Source organism: Panthera uncia, assembly GCF_023721935.1.
Source record: "Panthera uncia isolate 11264 chromosome A3 unlocalized genomic scaffold, Puncia_PCG_1.0 HiC_scaffold_12, whole genome shotgun sequence".
In the NCBI taxonomy this organism is placed as follows: Eukaryota; Metazoa; Chordata; class Mammalia; order Carnivora; family Felidae; genus Panthera; species Panthera uncia.
The window spans coordinates 27,585,064-27,604,661 of record NW_026057579.1 but is presented as its reverse complement, the minus strand read 5'-3'; the positions used below and the strand labels follow the sequence as shown (position 1 = coordinate 27,604,661).

At 49.0% G+C, this 19,598-nt stretch overlaps 1 protein-coding gene across 3 annotated transcripts in view; it reads right to left on the bottom strand.

Moving 5' to 3' along the window:
• CYRIA (CYFIP related Rac1 interactor A) overlaps positions 1–19,565 on the bottom strand; it is a 106,833-nt gene extending 87,268 nt beyond the window's left edge. For all 3 annotated transcript variants that reach the window (XM_049652495.1, XM_049652496.1, XM_049652498.1), the window contains exon 1: positions 19,475–19,565. The gene's annotated coding sequence lies outside the window, so the exon portion shown is untranslated. The remainder of the gene's footprint in view (positions 1–19,474) is intronic.
• Positions 19,566–19,598: the final 33 nt, after the last annotated feature.

The following is a 19,598-nucleotide window of genomic DNA, read 5'->3' as shown; positions in this document are numbered from 1 at the left end:
CCCCCCCCCCCCCCCTCCCCCCCCCCCCCCCCCCCCCCCCCCCGGCCACCGACCACCCAGCTCCATTTCTTCCCGTAGCGCTCACCACAGCCTACCAGAGTGCGCGTGTGTCGGGGTGTGGGTGTGTGCGTGCGTAATAGACAAAACCTGGGGTTTCATTGTCTTCAGCGGCAGGGAGATAATAGGTGCTCGGTAAATATTTCCGACGGAATTAGGGAATAAATGAACGAACGAACCTGGCTCGGTCAGCACGGTCCCGTTGCCAATGCACGCGAGCAGAAGTACAAAGAGAAAACATCCAGTCTCGGGGAGAGGCTGAGGACAGGGTGCCCATGGGAAGAGCTCACCTACCAGGGAGCCCAGGCTCGACCACCCCGAGTTCTTCTCCCTCCCCCACCACCGCAGCGTTGCAGAGAAGGCCCTCTGCACAGGTGACCGCCTCTCCTAATCGCCAAAACCACCCTCACATACACGCTTTAAGCCACACCGTAAAGGTTTTTATAAACACAAATCCTCGCTCACTTTGGCCCAAGCAGCTAGGGCCGAAGTGCCTGCAGAAAGCTTGAGGTGATCCTCACGCAGTCGACGGCTACCCCCCCGCGGGGCCGAGGGCACACACTCCAGATCAGATCGGCTTCCGGGATCTGGCCAGAAGTCGTGGCCCCTCCATTCATTAGCTATTGTAACCGGAGCCCAACTGCTCACACGAGCCCCTGGACTTCAGTTCCCTCTTCCATAAAACGGGCATAAATAATAAGGTATAATTTCCACAGCTGCCGTGAAGAGTAAGGGAGACAGCGTAGGGGGGAACCAACCTGAAAATCAGGGCCGTGACCCTTGAACGACACACATCGGAGCTGCACGTAGAATGTCCTACCCCACTCATGCTCACGGAAGGGAAAAATGATCGCATTGTAACTAAGGCCTCTATTTTCCCGTTACTCCTAAAACACAGCCTTCTAAACGAGCCGTTTTCTCTGGCTAATACCTGTGAATCCTGGTGACCAAAGGGTTACATATTGAAACGGATTCCAAAATTTCTGGACCCTCAGGATGAAATCGTTTAAATTCAACATGTTAGAGACAGGTGGATCTCAATTACAGAATAAAAAGCAGGATGACACTGCATTTTTTTCAAGTTTCGTAATACAGTTCACGCTGGCCTCTTAGAACATTGTCTACTCAAGGGGCGCCTGGGTGGCTCAGTCGGTTAAGCGGCCGACCTCGGCTCGGGTCATGATCTCGCGGTTTGTGAGTTCGAGCCCCGTGTCGGGCTCTGTGCTGACAGCTCGGAGCCTGGAGCCCGCTTCAGATTCTGTGTCTCCTTCTCTCTCTGTCCCTCCCCCACTTGTGCTCTCTCTCTCGCTCTCTATCAAAAATAAATAAATTTCAAGAACATTGTCTACTCAAGGTCTTAGGGGGAACGATGATGACAGTTTGCAATCTCCTGTGTGTGGGATGTGGCTCCTACTGTGTGGGGCAATGGGATAAGGAGCACCTGCTTGCATTTATATGGAGCCCCCTCACCTGAAACGGGCTCTGAGCGTTTCTCCAGCTGCATTTCACACCTAGAGGCCCCACGCCTTCCACCGACAAGTAGGCACTGCTTGACCCAGACCCGAGACAAAGATGAACAGTGTCCCTGTGGAAGTTCCTTGTGCCTCAAATGAACACTGTTTCGGAGAGCTCTCGGCCCGAGTCGCCCTCACAGCAATTTGAGGCCCACAGCCCGAACTGACCAGAAGTCCTGCCCAAACAGGAAGCCTAGAGGGTCTCCCTGTACAGGCTCAGGTACAACAGTGGTGAAGGCCCCAGACCTGAAGAGTTTTCCAGTCTCTGCACCGTGTCATGAGATTGTTCAAGACAGGAGCGTGGCCACATCTGAGGCAGGACCCTCCCTTCCTCACCGCCCATCTCAGTCCCTCCGTCCATGGGGTCCCACATCCCAGCCTCAATCCAAGACCTCGTTTCTGCTTTGGCTCTCCCTTTGGGGCCGAGACTGGACAGAGCTACTCATCAAAATGGATCATGAATGTCCTGCACTCACTATTGACAAGCATGGCTCCAAACCCTTCACATATATCACCCCATTAGCTCCGCCCAGCACCCCAGGAGGAAGATGCTATTATTATCCTTACTTTGCAGATGTGAACAATAAGACACAGAGAGGTTGAGTAACCAGCCCAAGCTCACACAGCTGGTGAATAAAGCAAGTGGTCCGTGCCCTCTGCACAGCCTCTTGCCCTGCCCTCACATCTCGGGGTCTTCGTTTTCTTCTCTATATTTAGGAGACTACCGGCAAGATAGGGTAAGGACAACAACAAAAGACAGGAATAATCACATGTGCTTTGGAAAGCCCCAAAGACACCACAGTGGTCAACAGCACTATTATTACTGTCCCTGACAAGGACAGTAGGTCAACAATGCTGGGGACCCTGAGCTATGTGTGCCCGAGAGTTCTCCGATGTAATGGCATGAGTTCCAACCTAAAGGAGTAAAAGGCTTCAGAGATGTGATTATGCTTGCATTTAAGAAATACACTGATAAACCTGTTTATCTAGTGCACAGTTACAATCCGTGCTTTGCCAGATCTTCTCATCTTAAACAGACTGTGGAAACTTTAATTATATTTGGCTTTTGAGTTCCCAGAGAATTAGAGCAGCTGTGACCTCACGCAGTTATCCAGAACACCCGGTCTGTACTGGTTACCTATTATTTTCCGGGCAAGGTGTGAGGCTTTACCCCGAGCACATGGGGGTAAACGATACAAAATTTCTTCCACCCTGGAGCTGCTATCTCCTGGTGCAACTGAATGTTGGCTAGGTCGCGGTATTTCAGTTCACTAAAATATCAACAGGAAATAGAGGCTCAATCCTATTTTCCTAAGAATCTGACATTCCCATGTTGTTTAATAGGTTTACGAGGCATGGGTTAGGCGGCATGATTTTCCCAACTGTAAAAAGATTATATTGCCTTTCTGGTTGCCGTGTGACTTGCGTGTACTAGTCCCCTCCCACGGGAGGGAGGCACAGTTGACAGAGGACTTGGCCACTCGCCCTGTTTAGCAAAGGGAATGTAAGCGGAATAAAGCAGAAGCTTCAAGAAGCATGTCAAACTTCTGCCACCTTTTGCTCACTGTCTTCCCCGTGATGACCATGACGCATCCCCAGAAGTGCCTGCCCTGTCGGTCCGGGTGGCAGACAGAGAAATGTCGAGCGATGCCACGGAACCAGCCTGCAGCCCCTGACGTGTGGCACAAGAGAGACGCTTGTTGCTACCAACCACTGAAATTTTAGGATTGTTTCTTACCGCCACAAACCTGGCTGATACACCACATTATGGCATATAAAATCATGTCACATTCACCGGTATTAGGTTGAGGACAGCAAAAGGAATTATGTCCATTTTGTGGATGAGGGCCCCAAGACCTAAGCATGGTTAAGTGATGGGGGAGAATCGAAGAGCAGAGAGAGGAAAATAATGGACACAAAACCAGAGGCATTATTCTAGCCCAGTGTGATTAAAAACAAGGCTGACACACCATTAGGGTAAAAATCTCTTTCACAAACTACACGTTGATTAAAAGACCAACAAACCACGCAGGTTTCCCTGGTCTCCGGGCCATTTCCTGGCATCGGGGATGATCTAGCCGAAGAGCAAGAGACAGGCAGTGCGAGAAATATGGAACCCGAGGGCGGAGCTCTCATCTGCTTGAACTGAGCGGGGGCTAGCCTCAGCTCTTCTGCTCCATGGCTGAGGGGCACCACTGAAACTTTTCAGGGACAATAGCTATTCTTCTCCGGCCAGGGCAAGGCTTCGTGAGCTTCCAGAGTGGCCTCGCAGCAGCTACATGTCACGTAGCCCCAGGATGCCCATCACATGCCTGAAGCCAGCACTGGGAACAGTGTGTCATTTCACCAGGAAATCGGGCCAGAAAGACACCCTGACCTTAACACCTGGTCAGGGAGGTAGTAACTCAGGACAGAGGCTCACAGGATCTGTTTGGAGTGACTAATTCAATTTTCTTGTTCCTATTGTTTTAAACCCAAACCTATTGTTCTTTGTCTTTGCTTTATTCTCTCCTTTCCCTCTTATTTTCACTTTTTAAAAAAGCTCCTTTCAACGGGAGTGAGTGAGTCACCCTAATTATTGATTTAGACACATTTCGGGCCGGCTTTACACGCGCCATCCCGGCGTACTGACATATATGGAAAGTATTCTTTAACAGCTAATCTCTTCACCAGAAAGCTCAGTTTCCAACAGCTATATTTGGGGGTCTGAGAGGGTTGGCACCCTGCATGTCGCTTTTCATTCACACTGTTGGTTTCCTACCCTTGACCCAAGCGAGGCTGACTTCTGACACGTCCCTCCCCGCTCTCTGCCCACAGATGCTATTTTCATACAGCACCCAAGGCTTTTCATATCCTGAGCGACATTCTGGCCTTTTTTTTCTTTAGTGTAATATGCACCAAAAATACAATCAGCCCCATAGCATTTAGGTGCACATATACGTGTGCCTGTTTTTAAAAAAAAGTTTTGCGTTGAGTTGCAGAAACCAGACACTGATATAATGTCAGGAAAAGCCATTCCGGACGCTGGGAGAAAGCCCACACGGGCAGCCGGAGACATACCAGGAGAAGCAAAGCTTCTAACGATTGAGTTGTGAGCGAACTTTAGATTTCATCCAAACCTCTCACCGGGTACCACCTTGCTAATGGAGGTCGCTTACCAGGCATGTCAGTAACACTTTGAAATTTGTAGAGAGCTTTTTAACTTCTTTTCAAAGTGTGTTATGTTCATAATAACCCCAAGAGGGAGCATTACCAGGACAGAAGGTCAACTCCACCGGCGAGAGCCTGGCAAGGTTGTGACTTGTTTTAAACAGGTCATTGGTGTGTACAGAACTAACTCCCCATTCTTTCAATGTCACGTACTGTGAATTTTTATTCCCCTACTTTTATTTTTTTTAAGTTTTTAAAAAATGTTTATTTTTGAGAGAGAGAGAGAGAGAGAGAGAGAGAACAAGCAGGGGAGCAGAAGAGAGAAAGGGGGACAGAGGATCCGAATGAAGTGGGCTCCACGCTGACAGAGGCAAGCCCAATGTGGGGCTCGAACCCACGAACTGTAAGATTGTGACCTGAGCCAAATTCAAACGCTCAACCAGCTGGGCCACCCAGGGGCCCCATTCCCCACTTTTAAACATTTGCAACATGCATCTGAAGCCAGGACATTCAAGTGAGCTCATCTCAAACGCCCTGAATAAAGCTCTTCTAGAAGTCCCCGTAGAATGCAGGCTCTATGAGGGCCAGGCTGATCTATCTACACAAGCACCCAGCACAGTGTTTGTCCACAGTCCTTTCTCAAAAAAACAAAAACAAAACAAAACAAAAACAAACCAAAACCAAAACCAAACCAAACAAAAAAACATTGTCGAACAATTGCAAGACAAACTATTCTTCCTCCAACTTTTCTTGTTTTTAAGCAAACCTGCCACCTGACAGGCCGGCTATGAAGGAATTACTGTCCTTCCCAACTCTCATGAATGAACGCTCTGCAGCTCACAGCTATGTCAATGGCATACACACGTTGGCACACACGTACATCTGGTTGAAAATCCAATTTCATCACTGCCTTGTTGACATCCCCCAATGGCTACCCACGGAGTTTAGGACGTCCGGTTTCAATCCCACTGCCCCAGACCCCCTTACTCTGACCCTACTGGGCCACTTTTACCAAGTGCTATGATTGGGCCAAGTTGCTGTAAGTCTCCTTTGCCCTGAAGATGCAGGGTTGCAACCGGGAGCAGTTTCTGAAGGCAGGAGCAGACAGCCATGGGCAGCCCCTCATGCTGGCAGTCACTGGAGGCCCCGTGCTTCTGCCTGGCCCTCTTCCCTTAGCCCATATGCACTTCACATGTTCTTTCCCCACCTCAGAAGCAGCCCAAGCCTCTCAGAGACCGGTGTTCCACTCTGTGAGGGGAAAGTCCCTACCGGGGAAAATGCTCTTTTCTCTCCAGAAAGGTCTCCAGAGTTGAGGCTTGCCCGGTCCCCGCCCCAGCAATCCTCTAAGAGAGCGAAGTGGTGAGTGGAAAGTCCTGGCAGGTCTACTGACACGCTTTGCGGGTTTCTTAAGACTCCTGTTCTAGCCGGTGGTCACTTTTTGTAAACATCAGTCCCTAGCAGGGAACTGGGCCATCCTGCTAATCCCTGGGGATTTCTGGTGAGGCCCTCTTCCTCCTGACTCCAGTGAACCCCCTCCTCTCTGCAACTTTCACTTCCAGCTTTTTCCTGGCACCTTACTGTCTCCCTAGCAAGCCCATCCGTTTGATGGCTGTCCAAAAAGGAACTGCCTAATTGGAGTTTAGAAGCGGCATTCCTTCAAAATAACCTTTTTTTTTTTAATCAAAAGGATCACAAATAATCTTTAATTAGAACACTTGGCCTTAAAAAAAGAAGAAAAGGAGCAGTGTTATAAACACTGCCCTCTTCCTCTCCCCTAGGCCTGTGCTGAGGGCTCGGGACGTGAAAAATGTGGATAAGCGGCCTTCCCTCCAGGGTGCACAGGCCAGTGTGGGGACGGGTCAGGGGAAAAGGTGTTCATAAAAATACCGTGAAGGCTCGCGGTCAGAGGGAACACCAGGAGAGCACTGAAATCACAGGCCAGCTCCAGGCTGTCTCCCCAACCTCTCTGCCGGCCACTGCCCACCTGTCACTCTGCTATAGACCCCGGTCTTCTTGTGGCTCCTTCAATGGGCTGGGCACGACTACCCTGCTCACTCTCTTCCCGGACCATGCTTTCTCTGGAAAGCTACGTGGTTCATTCTTTCACTTCCTACAGACCCTCCCTCATCTCACCCTTCGTGAGGACTTCGCTGACCCCCCCAAGTCCAAGTAGCAACTCTTCCCCTAAATTCCCCCACTCTCTCCTCACTCTGTATACCATCTCTACTCCATTTCTCTTCATGGAATATATGACATCTAACATAATCATTTTACTTGTTGACATGCTTATGGCCCACCTTTCCCCAATAGAATAAAGCTTCATGGGGCAAATTTTGACTGCTTCACTGTGCATCTTCAGAAATTGACACAGAGGAGAGGTCACCAACTCCCTATGAGTTCCCAATAAATGTTCATTGAATAAGTGGATGGATGGATGGATGGATGGATGGATGGATGATGGACGGATGATGGATGGATGGATGGGTGGATGATGGATGGGTGGATGATGGATAGATGGATGGATAGATGGATGGGTGGATGGATGATGGATGGATGGATGATGGATGGATAATGGATGGATGGATGATGGATAGATGGATGGATGATGGATGGATGGATAGATGGATGGATGGATGGACTTGGTGGGGAGTTGGGGGATGTATCCAGAAAAGGGTACTAAATCTTAAAGGACCTTTTGGGTTAATACAAAGCATTTAGAAAAGAGAATGCCTAGCCCATGCGTGCTCTTGGGTAAATCATATTACCACTTTCTCCTCTGTAACATGAAGCTAATGCATTATATTGGCAAGTCTATGATGAGCAATGAAACTAAAACAGTTCAGACTAACTAAAATGAGCTACGGATGGCACAGGCTAATGCAACATGGGAAGAGACAAGAGGAACCATGCCTTTCTCCACAACCACCAAATCAAGTTCTAACCACAGGAGACAGAGACTGAAGAAGCCAGGCACAATGAGGGTGAGAGCTAGGTGGGTCGGCTGAACTTGATCCTGTTTTCAACAAGGGGTACTTTGGTCCTAGGCCAAAAGCAAAGCCCCCAGCACGCTATAGAACTATATTCTAAATTGTTAATTCAAAAAGCAAATCACTTTTCATATGCTACTTGCCTTTATGCAAATAATTGCATCTCTCTGAGCCTTCGTTTCGCCATAAAATGAAGCCCACATCTTCTCCTACTAAGCGACGTGTAAAAGTTTCTAGAACAGTGTCTGCCACTTTGAAAGTGCACAGTAAAATTTTTCTGTATGGAAATACAGTATTTGCACGCAGTTTACATGAAAGTAGGGAGATCCATGGGACTCCTTTCTGGAAAAAGGCAAAGAACTCCAACTGAGTGTATTTTCTGGGGCTTAAGTAGAGTCATGGCAGGGGAAAAAATTGTATTTTCTTAAAAAAATAAGATTGTGGCCTGGAAGCAGTGTGAACTATGTGGTGTGGGAAAGTGTAGGGCTTTGAGAGCCAGGCAGATTTGAGCCAAAATCCTGGTGCCCCATTTTCAATCCTGTGTCTTAAAGCGAGTTTTTAAAACTCTTTTGCTGGGGCGCCTGGGTGGCTCAGTTGGTTAAGAGTCCAGCTTCAGCTCAGGTCATGACCTCACGGTTTATGGTTTATGGGTTTGAGCCCCGCTTCAGGCTCTGTGCTGAGAGTCTGGAGCCTGCTTCAGATCCTGTGTCTCCCTCTCTCTCTGCCCCCTCCCACTTGTGCTCTGTCTCTCTGTCTCTCAAAAATGAATAAACGTTAAAGGGAAAAAAACCCTCTCTTGACTTGATTGTCTTTATTTTCAAAACAGAAATAGGGGCACCTCCGTGGCTCAGTTGGTTAAGTGTCTGACTCTTGATTTTGGCTCAGGTCACGATCTCTGAAGTTTATGAGTTCAAGCCCCATGGAAACAGCACAGAGCCTGCTTTGCCTAGGATTCTCTCTCTCCCTCTCTCTCTCTCTCTCTGCCCCCCTCCCCAAATAAACACATAAACTTAAAAAGAGAGAGAGAGAGAGAAATAAATATATCTACCTTGCAAGGTTGTCTATAAGGTGAAAAATGTATATAAACAGATGAACAAAATAGAATTAATAGGTGCAAAATGCATGTTGAAAAGCATAATTAATTTCTACTAATATAAATGAAAATTTGAGTGTACTTTGAACAATGAGGGGCCATGTCGGTCCTGGGTAACCTGTAAATCACTAGGCAGAAAAAATAATTCATGTTGCATATACCATGAAATATCAAACATACCATAGCTATTTTTGTTTATATGAGCTACTCAAAGTATTTCCTGAGGTTGAGGCTGAACAGATAAATTTATACAAGCCACAACCTCACTAGCAGGTTACCCAGTGAACAGTGTAAAAGGGAAGCAGGGGGTGGAGTCTTGACACAGTGTTTCAAAGGAGGAAAAAATAAGAGATGTGCACATAGCACTCCATTCATCGGGCACACGCTTACACAACCCTCTCCCTCTCCCAGAGGCAGCCTTGAGCCCGGGGAATCCAGAGCCAGGCTTCCCTCATCGACCCAGACCCAGGATTCGCTTTACACTTCATCCAGTGAAACCCACTCTTTAAAGAGGGACTGGAATCCAGGGGGAAACTCAGTTCTCCAGAGACTCCCCAGGCAGTGCTCCCTCCACATCCCACTAGGTCTCCCTGCTCCTTGGAAGCGTAGGAAGCAAAACTGAGCAAGGATTCCTAGCTCCCTTCCTAGCTCCTAGCTCTTTCTCTGCCCTCACCTCCGGGCTCCCGACGCTGTTTTCCTTTAACGAGGGGACCAGAAAACCATGTTTCCTGGGCAGAGGCAGCTGCCACAGTGTCTCTTCGGGGTTTCTCTTTCTCCTTCTCTTCTCTTTCTCTTTCATAACCTTTTCCTACGTCCCCCAACCAGTTAGTAAATAAAACTGAATATTTTCCTAGTCCTTTATTTTTTTTCAAACCTATATTAGGCTCTTCTTCCATTTATTTTTGTTTTTAAAGTAGTATGCTCAAATGATTTGAGTGTTTTCAAATATGTCCAGAGTAAGATTTGACAGGGTCCTGTGTTTCCAAAGCAAAAGACTTAGACATTTCTCCCTAAAAAAATGTGATCTGGTTGCTTCTTGCCAGGGAACGTCAGAATTGCCTATCTCAGTGGTGGTCCCCGGTCCTTGAAACACAAAAGGCCCCCTAGCCCCATGGGAGCCCCTCAGCGGTCAGTTCCTTAGTGAGCTACACAAAAACCAGGGTTCAAGTTGAGGGGGAGCCTTGCTCAGAGAGCACCTGGCAAGGCTCTGGCCTTGGTAACACCTCCCTGAAGTTGAAGGGACTCCCCATCTTGCACACACACACACACACACACACACACACACACAGGAGTCCAGGCCTCTCAAATTTACGAGGACCAGCCAATCCCAGGAAGTACCCTGGGGAACTTCAGGACCAGGGTGCCCCGGTGTTGACCATGTTCACCACTCCCCAGTGGCTCCCACAGTCTGCAAACTGAAGGGCCTCAGGATCCTAAAACTCAAGGTCACTTCTCCGTTGTGGAAACCCCCTGTCCACAGTCAGGCCCCTGGTTCCTATCATGAAATACTGCCAAGTGAGAATCTCCTGGATGATCAGGGTGGGTGCTCAGATAGGAGCAGAGCGACCGATTTCTTATACGTCGTGAGATCCAGGAGGACATGCGAAACTTTCAACCTGGCAAAAGCCAGAGGTATGATACATCAACTGTAAACTTAAAGGGCAAAGAAATAGAGAAGGAGAGAGAGAATAAGGTTGGTCCCCAAAGCCCTGTACCTCCATGTTCTATAATCCATATTTAGCCCACAAAGGTGCACACTATTTCAGTTCCTTGGGTAGACCTCCCCTGGTTCCATGCTCTACAACAGGGAATTTTCACTCTCCTTCCCAACACCGCTTCAAGAATGCCTAGCCATGACCTTCACTACAACCCCAGTCACGAGAGCAGCTGCTGGGATGGCCACCTCCAGCAGGGCATCGGTCACCTGCCGCGCATGCTCAAGCATTGAGTGAGCCCTCGCTGGGCATCAGTGCAGGTGGATCCCACACAAACCAGCCCCCACCCCCGAACCGGAAGATCAGAGTTGTGAGAAGTAAAGGAACAGCCGGAGGAAACCGACGCACGGGGCAGGGAAGCCTCTTGCCTCCCCCTGTCCTGCACGGAGGCCCTACGGAGGACTGAAGCTTCAAGAACACAGCCAGCAAGCCGCTCAGCGCTTTTCACTCTGATGGGGGCCCCCACCTCCACCCTAGCCATTCACAGCGGGGGAAGAAAGACTTAATTTACTTAGAAATAGAGTTCCTGGTGCCCAGAGAAGGGAAGCAACATGCCCAAGCTGACTCAACAAGTCAAAAGCAGACCCAAGATAAGAAGCGAGACCTTCTCACGCTCTGGTTACCGCTTTCACTTCCCCATGCTCCCTGGCCAGGCCCCGGTTCCCTCTCATATGGCTGAAATGATGAGTAAGATTTAAAAACTCCCTTCTACCTTCCTCCAACGGCCAATGATGAAACTTGCCTAGAAGCCACACTAGACCAAAAATTCCCAGCTTATTTTTAGTCCTATGGAATTTTTTTAAAAACTTACTTCGTCCCATTGAAACTCTGGAACCTATTCTTCAAAATTTTTGTTGTTATTGCTGCTGCTGTTGTTTTGTGTTTGTGCCAAGAATGGTCATTTATTTCCTATTACAGTTGACCCTTGAAAAACATGGTCCACTGACCCACAGATTTTTTCAATAAATGCAGGACAGTAGCGTAAATCTATTTTCTCTTCCTTATGATTTTTCTTAACATTTTCCTTTCTCTAGCTTACTGTATTGTAGGAATACAGTATATAATACATGTCACATACAAAATACGCATTAAGGCTTTTGATGAGCACCAGATGAGCCGTGTCACCAAACCATTTAGTATCAAAGGCAGGACACTTGAGGGGCGCCTGGGTGGCTCAGTCAGTTAAGTGTCCGACTTGATTTCGGCTCGGGTCATGATCTCACAGTTCACAAGATCGAGCCCCACATAAGGCTCTGCAGGGACAGTGAAGAGCCTGCTTGGGACTCTCTCATCCTCTGTCCTCTGTCCCTCCCAGTCCCTCGCTCGTTCTCTCTCTCTCTCTCTCTCTCTCCCCTCAGGGAAGCTACGTGTTCTTTTGGGTTTATGAATAAGAGGTCGACAAACCCTTCTTTGATATTCTTTCCTTAGATGTACTTCTAAATTCAGAACCTTTCAGATTTTAGGACAATAATACAGTGCATGTACTATGTTATGTATACCCTGGCAGGCTCCCAGACACTCATCCTTCTGATGAAAAACTTATTCACCTAGAGTGGTATAAATGAAACCCATGAAGAGTCTCATGTACGATCAGGCCAGCTTTTGACTTCAAATGATTATGAAAAACAACACTTTAACTTTTCAGAGCATTTTGGATTTTGGACTTGCAAATAAGGGAATGTCAATCTTGCAACCTTATTCATTACATCTAAAGGTACCCAAGGGCCCAGATTTGAAACCTCAACACTTCAGAAAGAAAACACACATATGCACACTTACAAGATAAGAAAAAGACTAAGGGTGGGGAGACAGATTATAGATTAAGTTCAACACTTGTAATGCTCCAGCAAACAATACAGCCAGGTTCGATTCAAGTATAATATGAAGACTCACAGCTTGAAATATAAGCTCAGAGGAGTGGATTTGGGGGCTTTGTCGAGGGGCAAGTCAGGAATGTGTCCGTCAGAGAAAAGGGAAGCCCCGTGTCACTTTCTACCCCACACAACAAATAAAGAGGAGCCTAAAAGAAGGAGCGAAAAATTTTTCAAATTTTCTTCAAAGACCAGGCAAAAAAAGGAGGCTGACACATGGCTAATTAATTTCTTCTTTCCAATATTCCTGAGACACAAATATCATTAACTTCAGTTCATAAATTACAAAATTTAGCAAGTCTAAGGAATCTGCCTAGAGGAAGAGCCAGGATTTCAACCCAGGTTTGTTTGTTTCCAGGTGCACACTCGCCCTGTAGCCCCAGGGATATTCGCACAGAACTTCCATGTGTATATTTCACCCCTAGACATCTCAGAGAGTTACAGTCTGCTTGTAGCTTTCACAAGGCTGAATTCTGGTCCCAGCCTTGGAAAAGTCTCTGATATGGGTTCCCTATCTATCTATCTATCTATCTATGTCTTTCTCTTGACCTCAGTGTTTGTAAAATAGAGGAAGTAGACCAAAGGTGTCATTCTTGTTTTGACGACATGTGAATCTGTCATTCTGCAAGCTCAGTCCACGGTTTTCTTGTGCTCCCATGACCTCCAGCTGTCTCAGGGAGAAGTCTGAAAAATAAGTTATACACAACCTGCCTCAATTGGGTGGGCTCCACAGCTCAGCAAGGCCATATGCTGCACACACCAGAGGCTCAGCTCATTACTGCTGGATGGCATTCTCTGATGAAGTGGGCTAAGCAAAGGACACCCTCCAAGGACGTCAGTCCAATGCCGAGATGCCGGTCACAGGGAAGCACTGAAAACACAGCTATATTTTCTTTCCTCTTTTTTTTTTTTTTTTTTTTGCCAATTTCAAGGTGTGGAGGGAGGCCCATCTAGCTCTTTGAGATGAGGATTTTCCCCAAGACACATCTTTTTAATTCCACACTCCTCACACATGCACGGTTCTCATTTGTCCTACGGGTGGTGGAGAGAGCCCAGGCTTTGCAGGCACACAGATGTGGCTTTAGGCGCCAGCCCGCAACCTTCCTGAATGAAATGGCATTCTGCAAGTTCCTTAGCACCTCTCCATTTCAATTTCTCCACCCAGAATGGGGCTATCTGTTTCCAAAGCTCATCAAAAGATGACTAAAAGTGACAATAAGTGCTCATGATTCCTGCTGACAATATTTACATGGTTCAGAAGCTGCCACGGCCCACGTGTTACCGAAGGGACCACAAGACTCAGAAGATGAGAATTTAGGCTGCTAGGGAATGGGCAGTGTGGGTGGAAGACCCCAGGTCTTCTCTGACTCCCTGTTAGTTCGCCCCCTGGCCACAACATGCTGCCACCCTATTCTAGGCTACTGGGACCCAGCCCCATGGTTGCCCCTGGAAGGGCCTATGTTTGGTCAGCGGGAAGGACAGAACTTGATGGAGCGTTGACGAAGTTGTGTGTTTCCCTCTGTTCCTCACCATCCTAAAATGATTGTGCATTTTCATTTATTCTAAGGCCTGGGAATCATCGAACCAAATTATTTTTTGAAAAACGTTAACTTAAGACAATTGCAGTAACCAAGGCATCTGTGAAGCCAAGCCCTCCATACCCATGTCAGCAGAGACCCTGGAATGTGGGAGGAAGCTGGTGACTCTGCTCCCCACCTCTGCTGAGTATCTGCAACCCTTTTGTCTCTCCCTGTCATCACTGGCTTTGACTTATTTCCCTGATGCTCGATCAGAACGTGGTTCCCTTTCTGTGAGGGAGAGCAAGGTTTCTTTGCTCCTTGAGAGGATTATTTGAAAACACACCAGCTCTGCCTCGGCAGCCTTGCTGACTAAGGCTGCCAGCCTTGCTTCCTTCCCCATCACTCAGGAAAAGGAGCCCAGGGGCTTATTAGGATCATTAAGCTAGATGTGGAAGGGTCCTCTTAAGTTATCAAATCCAACCTTCCCGTGTCACCAAGAGAGAAACCTACCCGGGCAGCGAGGAGCAGAGCTGAGAGCCACGCCCGGGTCATCAGCTGTCTACGCCACTGTGCTTCCCTATCCCAAGCCTCTCAACCTGCAACATGTCAGGTGTATTTCAGATGCTCCGCAAACAATACCATGTGGACGGAAATGGACTGCCTTGCAGCAAGAGTCAAAACAATTATATTTCCCTCTTTCTCCGGCACACGAATGCCAAGCTGCGTTTAGCAATGTGTCTCCTGCTCTGCTTCCCCACGGAGTGAGAGCCAGCTGCGGGCAGGGATGATGCCACACTGATCACTACGTGCCATCTCTGGCAGCAGAGGGCAAGGGCCTGCCCTGTACGTATCTGTTAAATAAGTGAATGAGTGATCTCATCTTTACGCTTGATCCATCATAAAACTGCAATTAAATTCTTTGGGGGCACACCATTTCCCCGGTTTCATTTTAGAGATCTAATTATCTACACCATACAGAATTTTTATTGGAAAGTGAAGTCATTAAATAAGCAGACACCAGACTCTGGCCCTGAGATAATTGCCAATAGGAGCACATCTGTCCGCAGCACTAAGCTGGACCAGGTAAACACATTGCTGGGGAACACGGCACCATTTTCACACCTGATTCTCTGGGACAACGGGTTCTCAGGCCAGGGAAATCGGGCTTCTGAATTCCTGAGAAAGGCTAGCGGTGAGTAATTCCACAATTGCTTCTCAATACTTTCTTATTCCTAGAGGTGGGTTCTAATGACAGTTATACAATCAGTCCCATTTATTTCAGTGACAAACCGGTAACCCGTTCGTGTGCAGAGGACACTCCTTTCAGCATCATCGAACACTTCCTCTTAACTTGGACATGTCAGATTCCTCTTCCATTCATCACCTCTCAGAATGAAGCCTCGACCAGCTGCAGAGAGCTCCATTAATGCTACGCTGAGAGCAAAACTCTAATATAAAGTCTCTAAATACTTACTATGAGTCTAAGTTACCGACCAGGTCCTCCCCGTTAAAATCTGCCCTTGTTCTCCAAACACAATTACTTTAGGTCACTGACACACCAGCCAACGAAATGACAAGACTGTATACCAACGCACAAACAGCGAGCAAGCAGGACCCAGTTTTAAATTCCGGCTGATGGGCTCTGTGTTGTTACCTTGCCCCTCCGGGTTTCCTTAACTGTGAAAAGGGGCCGATAATACTAATGTCACAGAATTCTGGGGAGGATTTGAGAAAATGTATATGTGGTAACTTTAAAAAAAAAAAAAAAAAAAAAAAAAGGAAGCTACACATGCCCAGAATAAAAAGCATGAAGCATTCATTTGCAAGTATCCTTTGACAAAGGAGCCAAGAAACACAAGAGGGAAAAATGGTCTCTTCAATAAAAGGTGCTGGGAAAACTGGACCCCTTTCTTACACCATACACACATATAAGCGCAAAATGGATTAAAACCTTGAAAGTAAAACCTGAATCCATAAAACTCCTAGAAAATACAGGCCATAAGCTCTCTGACACTGGTCGTGGCAATGAATTTTTGGATTTGACACCAAAATCAAAGGCAACAAAGAAAAAATCAACACGTGGGACTTTATCAAATCAAAGTACTCTCACAGATAGTAGCTTATCCTTGAAACTCAGAGTGTTCTTTGCCATTTCAAATAGGTTCCCCCTTGAGAAAACAAAAGTGTTGGGGATTTGCATAGAGTCCCCGTGTGGTAAAGGATCATTTCTCTGGTGAGAGATAACTCAAAGATTAACCAGCAGTTGAGGGTCCCGAGCATGGGCAATTTGCAACCTTCCCAGATAATGAGTGGATCTCCAAAGGCCAGAATTAGTCCAAAGAGCTCCCCACCTCTGCTAAGAGGACCCAGAGGCCTAGTACCGGAGAACTCTTTCCTAATCAATCAGACTAAATACTGGCAAGTGCACTACGAGGTGGGCACCACGCCAGACCCCATAAAGACATTAAGATCGTTTACATCTCAGAAGGCAAGTAGCGTTATTGCCATTTTACGGATATAAGAACTGAGGCTCGGTGTGGTTATCTAGTCCAGGATCCTACAGCTACAGAGTCTGGATTCATAGCTGACTCCCAAATCCACTTCTTTCCAATCACCACGCTGCCCTGTGAGGGAATTCATGCAGCCTCTGAGAAAGGATTTTAACCAGGATGAAATAGGAGCCAAGCACACGATGCCCGATTCAGCCTTAACGGTGACCTAGTCAAATTGTCATCTCTGGGCCCTGCATCACCGTGACTTTGTCACACCACCTCTCTGACTGTATCCTAAGGATCTCTTTCCATGTCTGACTACATTCTTTGAAAAAAGGAATAATGTGCATGTTTTTTGAAATCCCCAGTTCCCACAATTATATTTGGTGCCGAGTAGATGCTCAATGAATGTCAAGTAGGTGAACTAGGTGAATGCAACATCAAGGGCAGACAAGATGGCTTTAAGGAATGCCTCTAACCCTGACATTTCACGGCTTAATTCTTTCTAGATCAGTTCTAATCTCTGGGCAGTAGTTCGGGGTCTCCAACACTGGGATTTCCCAACGGGATGAGGACATTCAGGTGCTTCAGGCTATCGACTGTTCAAAGCACCCCCTATAGGCTACTCCACGCCATCCTTCAAGAGCAAGCTAACATGGATAGACGCGTAAACCCCATTTTAAAGACTTGAAACTGAGGCCCATAGGAGTGACGGACGCCCCCAGGGCCAACTTCGACAACGAGGCTGCTGATTCCCTAGTCTTCTCATGTTACCATTTGCTTCTTCAGAGTATTATTAATAAGCCTGGAGCATAGGCAAAGTGAAGGGAGGAAGGGGAGGGGGTGAGAAAGGAAGGGAAAATAAAAGGGAAGAGAGGAAGAGACAGGGCAGCTTCTCTGGAGAGTGTCACTGACAGCTGGCAGTCGGTGACCCTATGGCCCTGGAGAACTCTGAACTCCTCACCCAGGGCTGGCTGGGGTGGGGAGTGTGGGTTTACTTGGCTATCCGTGCCCCTGACTTACCCAGTTGCAACTAGGCTCTGAGAGCAAAAGCAAACCGAATGTTTCTTGGTCTGAGTCAAAAACAGGAAGTCACAAGTGGCTTCTCTCCCCTCTCAACTTGGGTCTCCAACAGTTGGGGTCAAGGGTGCACCAAAGGGCCTGACAGGGAGCTCCCTGGCAGCCGGCCTCTGTGGGAGTCCGCAGCACCTCTAAAACGTGGAGGTTGGGTTGCTCTGCTGCCCCGGGGAGTTGGGGGTTGGGGAGCAGGACCAGGAAGCCCACAGGGTGGGAAGGCAGGGAGATGGGCTTCACGATGCCAGCTCCATCCCTGAGTGCTAAAACCAGTGTGACCTGAGGGCAGTAGCTCACTGGAGCTTAGTTTCGTCATCTGCAAAGTGGGGACAGCCCCTACGGCATGGGGCTGTCGTGAACAGCAGCAGTGAGCCCCTTACCATACACGGAGCCTAGTATTAGCACCGAGGCAGTCTGCCACCCCCTGTGTGCTGCCCGCTTCCCAGAGATGCAGATGGGAGGGGGTGTGGACGGGTGGGTCCTCACCTCTCTCCCCTCACAGGAGCCCAGGGCCAGAAGGAGGTGAAGTTCTGCCAGCCCCCAGCCTGGGCCCAGTGCCCATGTTTATGACTGTTTATTTCAGACCAAGTAGAAAGGAGAAATTAGAGCCATAAAAGACAGGACAACAGACCAATAAAAACCAGCTCCCAGAAGAGTCAGAAGGAGGAAGAGAGGCAAAACTGTCACCATAGCAACACAAGACAGTCAGAAGCACGCAGGGAAAACAGCCCCTGTTCTGCCTCCTCTCTTCACAGCAAAGCCAGCCTGGGACCCCATTCGGAGCTCAAGGGAAAGCCAAGGACCCACCCTAAAGCCTGAGCCCCCAGGCCCAGATGCCCGGCCTGACCTGGCTGGCTGCCACCCTCCTCCTGCTGGCCCTCGTGCAGTACGGGGTCCCAGCCCTTCACAGTCCCAGCCCAGCTTGCTGTGCCCTGGGGACTCAATGATATGCAGATGGCACAGGCCCTATCCAGAGGGATGGTGATGGGGAAAGACCGGAGGAAAAGTTTCCAACAGAGTAAGACAGGAGGCCCACAGAGCTGTGGGGGCTACTAAGGCCCTAAACACTTGCCCCATTACTCTGCCCCAAGTCCTTGGGGAGCAAGCAGGGAAGCCAGCACATGGGTGAAGAGGCCAAGCCCAGAACAGTGGCCTGTCAGCGGCTGGGGGAATTTGGAGGATCTGGGGGTGGGGTCAGCAAATACCTCTAGAGGTCTTAAATGACAAAGGTCTTGGTTCTGGTCTCTGGGGACACTGGCCAGCAAGTCAGAACAGCTTGGAGAAGGACCTAGGAACCCACTGGCACATTTTGACAGAGGCTTCTTGGTCCTTCAGCTGGCAAGCAAGACAGGTGTCTCCACCGAACAGCATGGCTGGCCTGGGACCAGCCTTTTGGGAAGTGGGTCAAATTGTTCTCAAAGCTCAGGATCTGTAAAGTCCCTCTTGCCAGCCTGGGATTCTGAGGAGAAGGAAGTGATCTAGAGAGGAGGCCTGGGTCCTAGGCACAGCAGTGTGCTGGCTGGCTAAGAACATCTGGGCCAGGTGGCAGCAGAAAAGTCCAGGTATGCAGGCACTGGGGAAGCGGCCATCCTTGCCTCTCAGGCTGTAGAGAAAGATGGGGAGCCCGGGCCTCTGGTGGTGGGAAGAGGGAAGCAGAAGGATGGGGTCTCCTGGAAGAATGGCTCTGGAGCTGATGATACCTGGCTGGGGGCCGGGGATTGAGCGGTTGAGGGGTGAGGGGGGTGATCTAGAACACAAGCAGGAGGCAGTCCCGGAGAGCAGGGCAACGGGCGCACAGACGGACATCTGGACGGCGATCGCAGGAGAAGGGCTGAAGGACTGGGTTCTCGGCTCTCCCTCCCTCCCTCCCCTGAAGGCTGCAGGGGCATCGGGGGCCGGAGAAGGATGGCACGGTTCTCCCGGCTCCTCCCGAACCCCCTTCCCCGACGACCCCCACCCGTGCTCCCCGCCGCGTCCCCGCCGCGTCCCCGCCGCGCTCACCCGGGCTCGCCGCCGCCCTGCTTGGCCGCGCGTCCGCCGCTGCCCCAGCCGCCGCCGCTGTGGACGCCTCTCCCGCGGCCGCCGCAGCCTGCGAGACGGCCCCGGAGCCCCGCCCCGGCCCGCC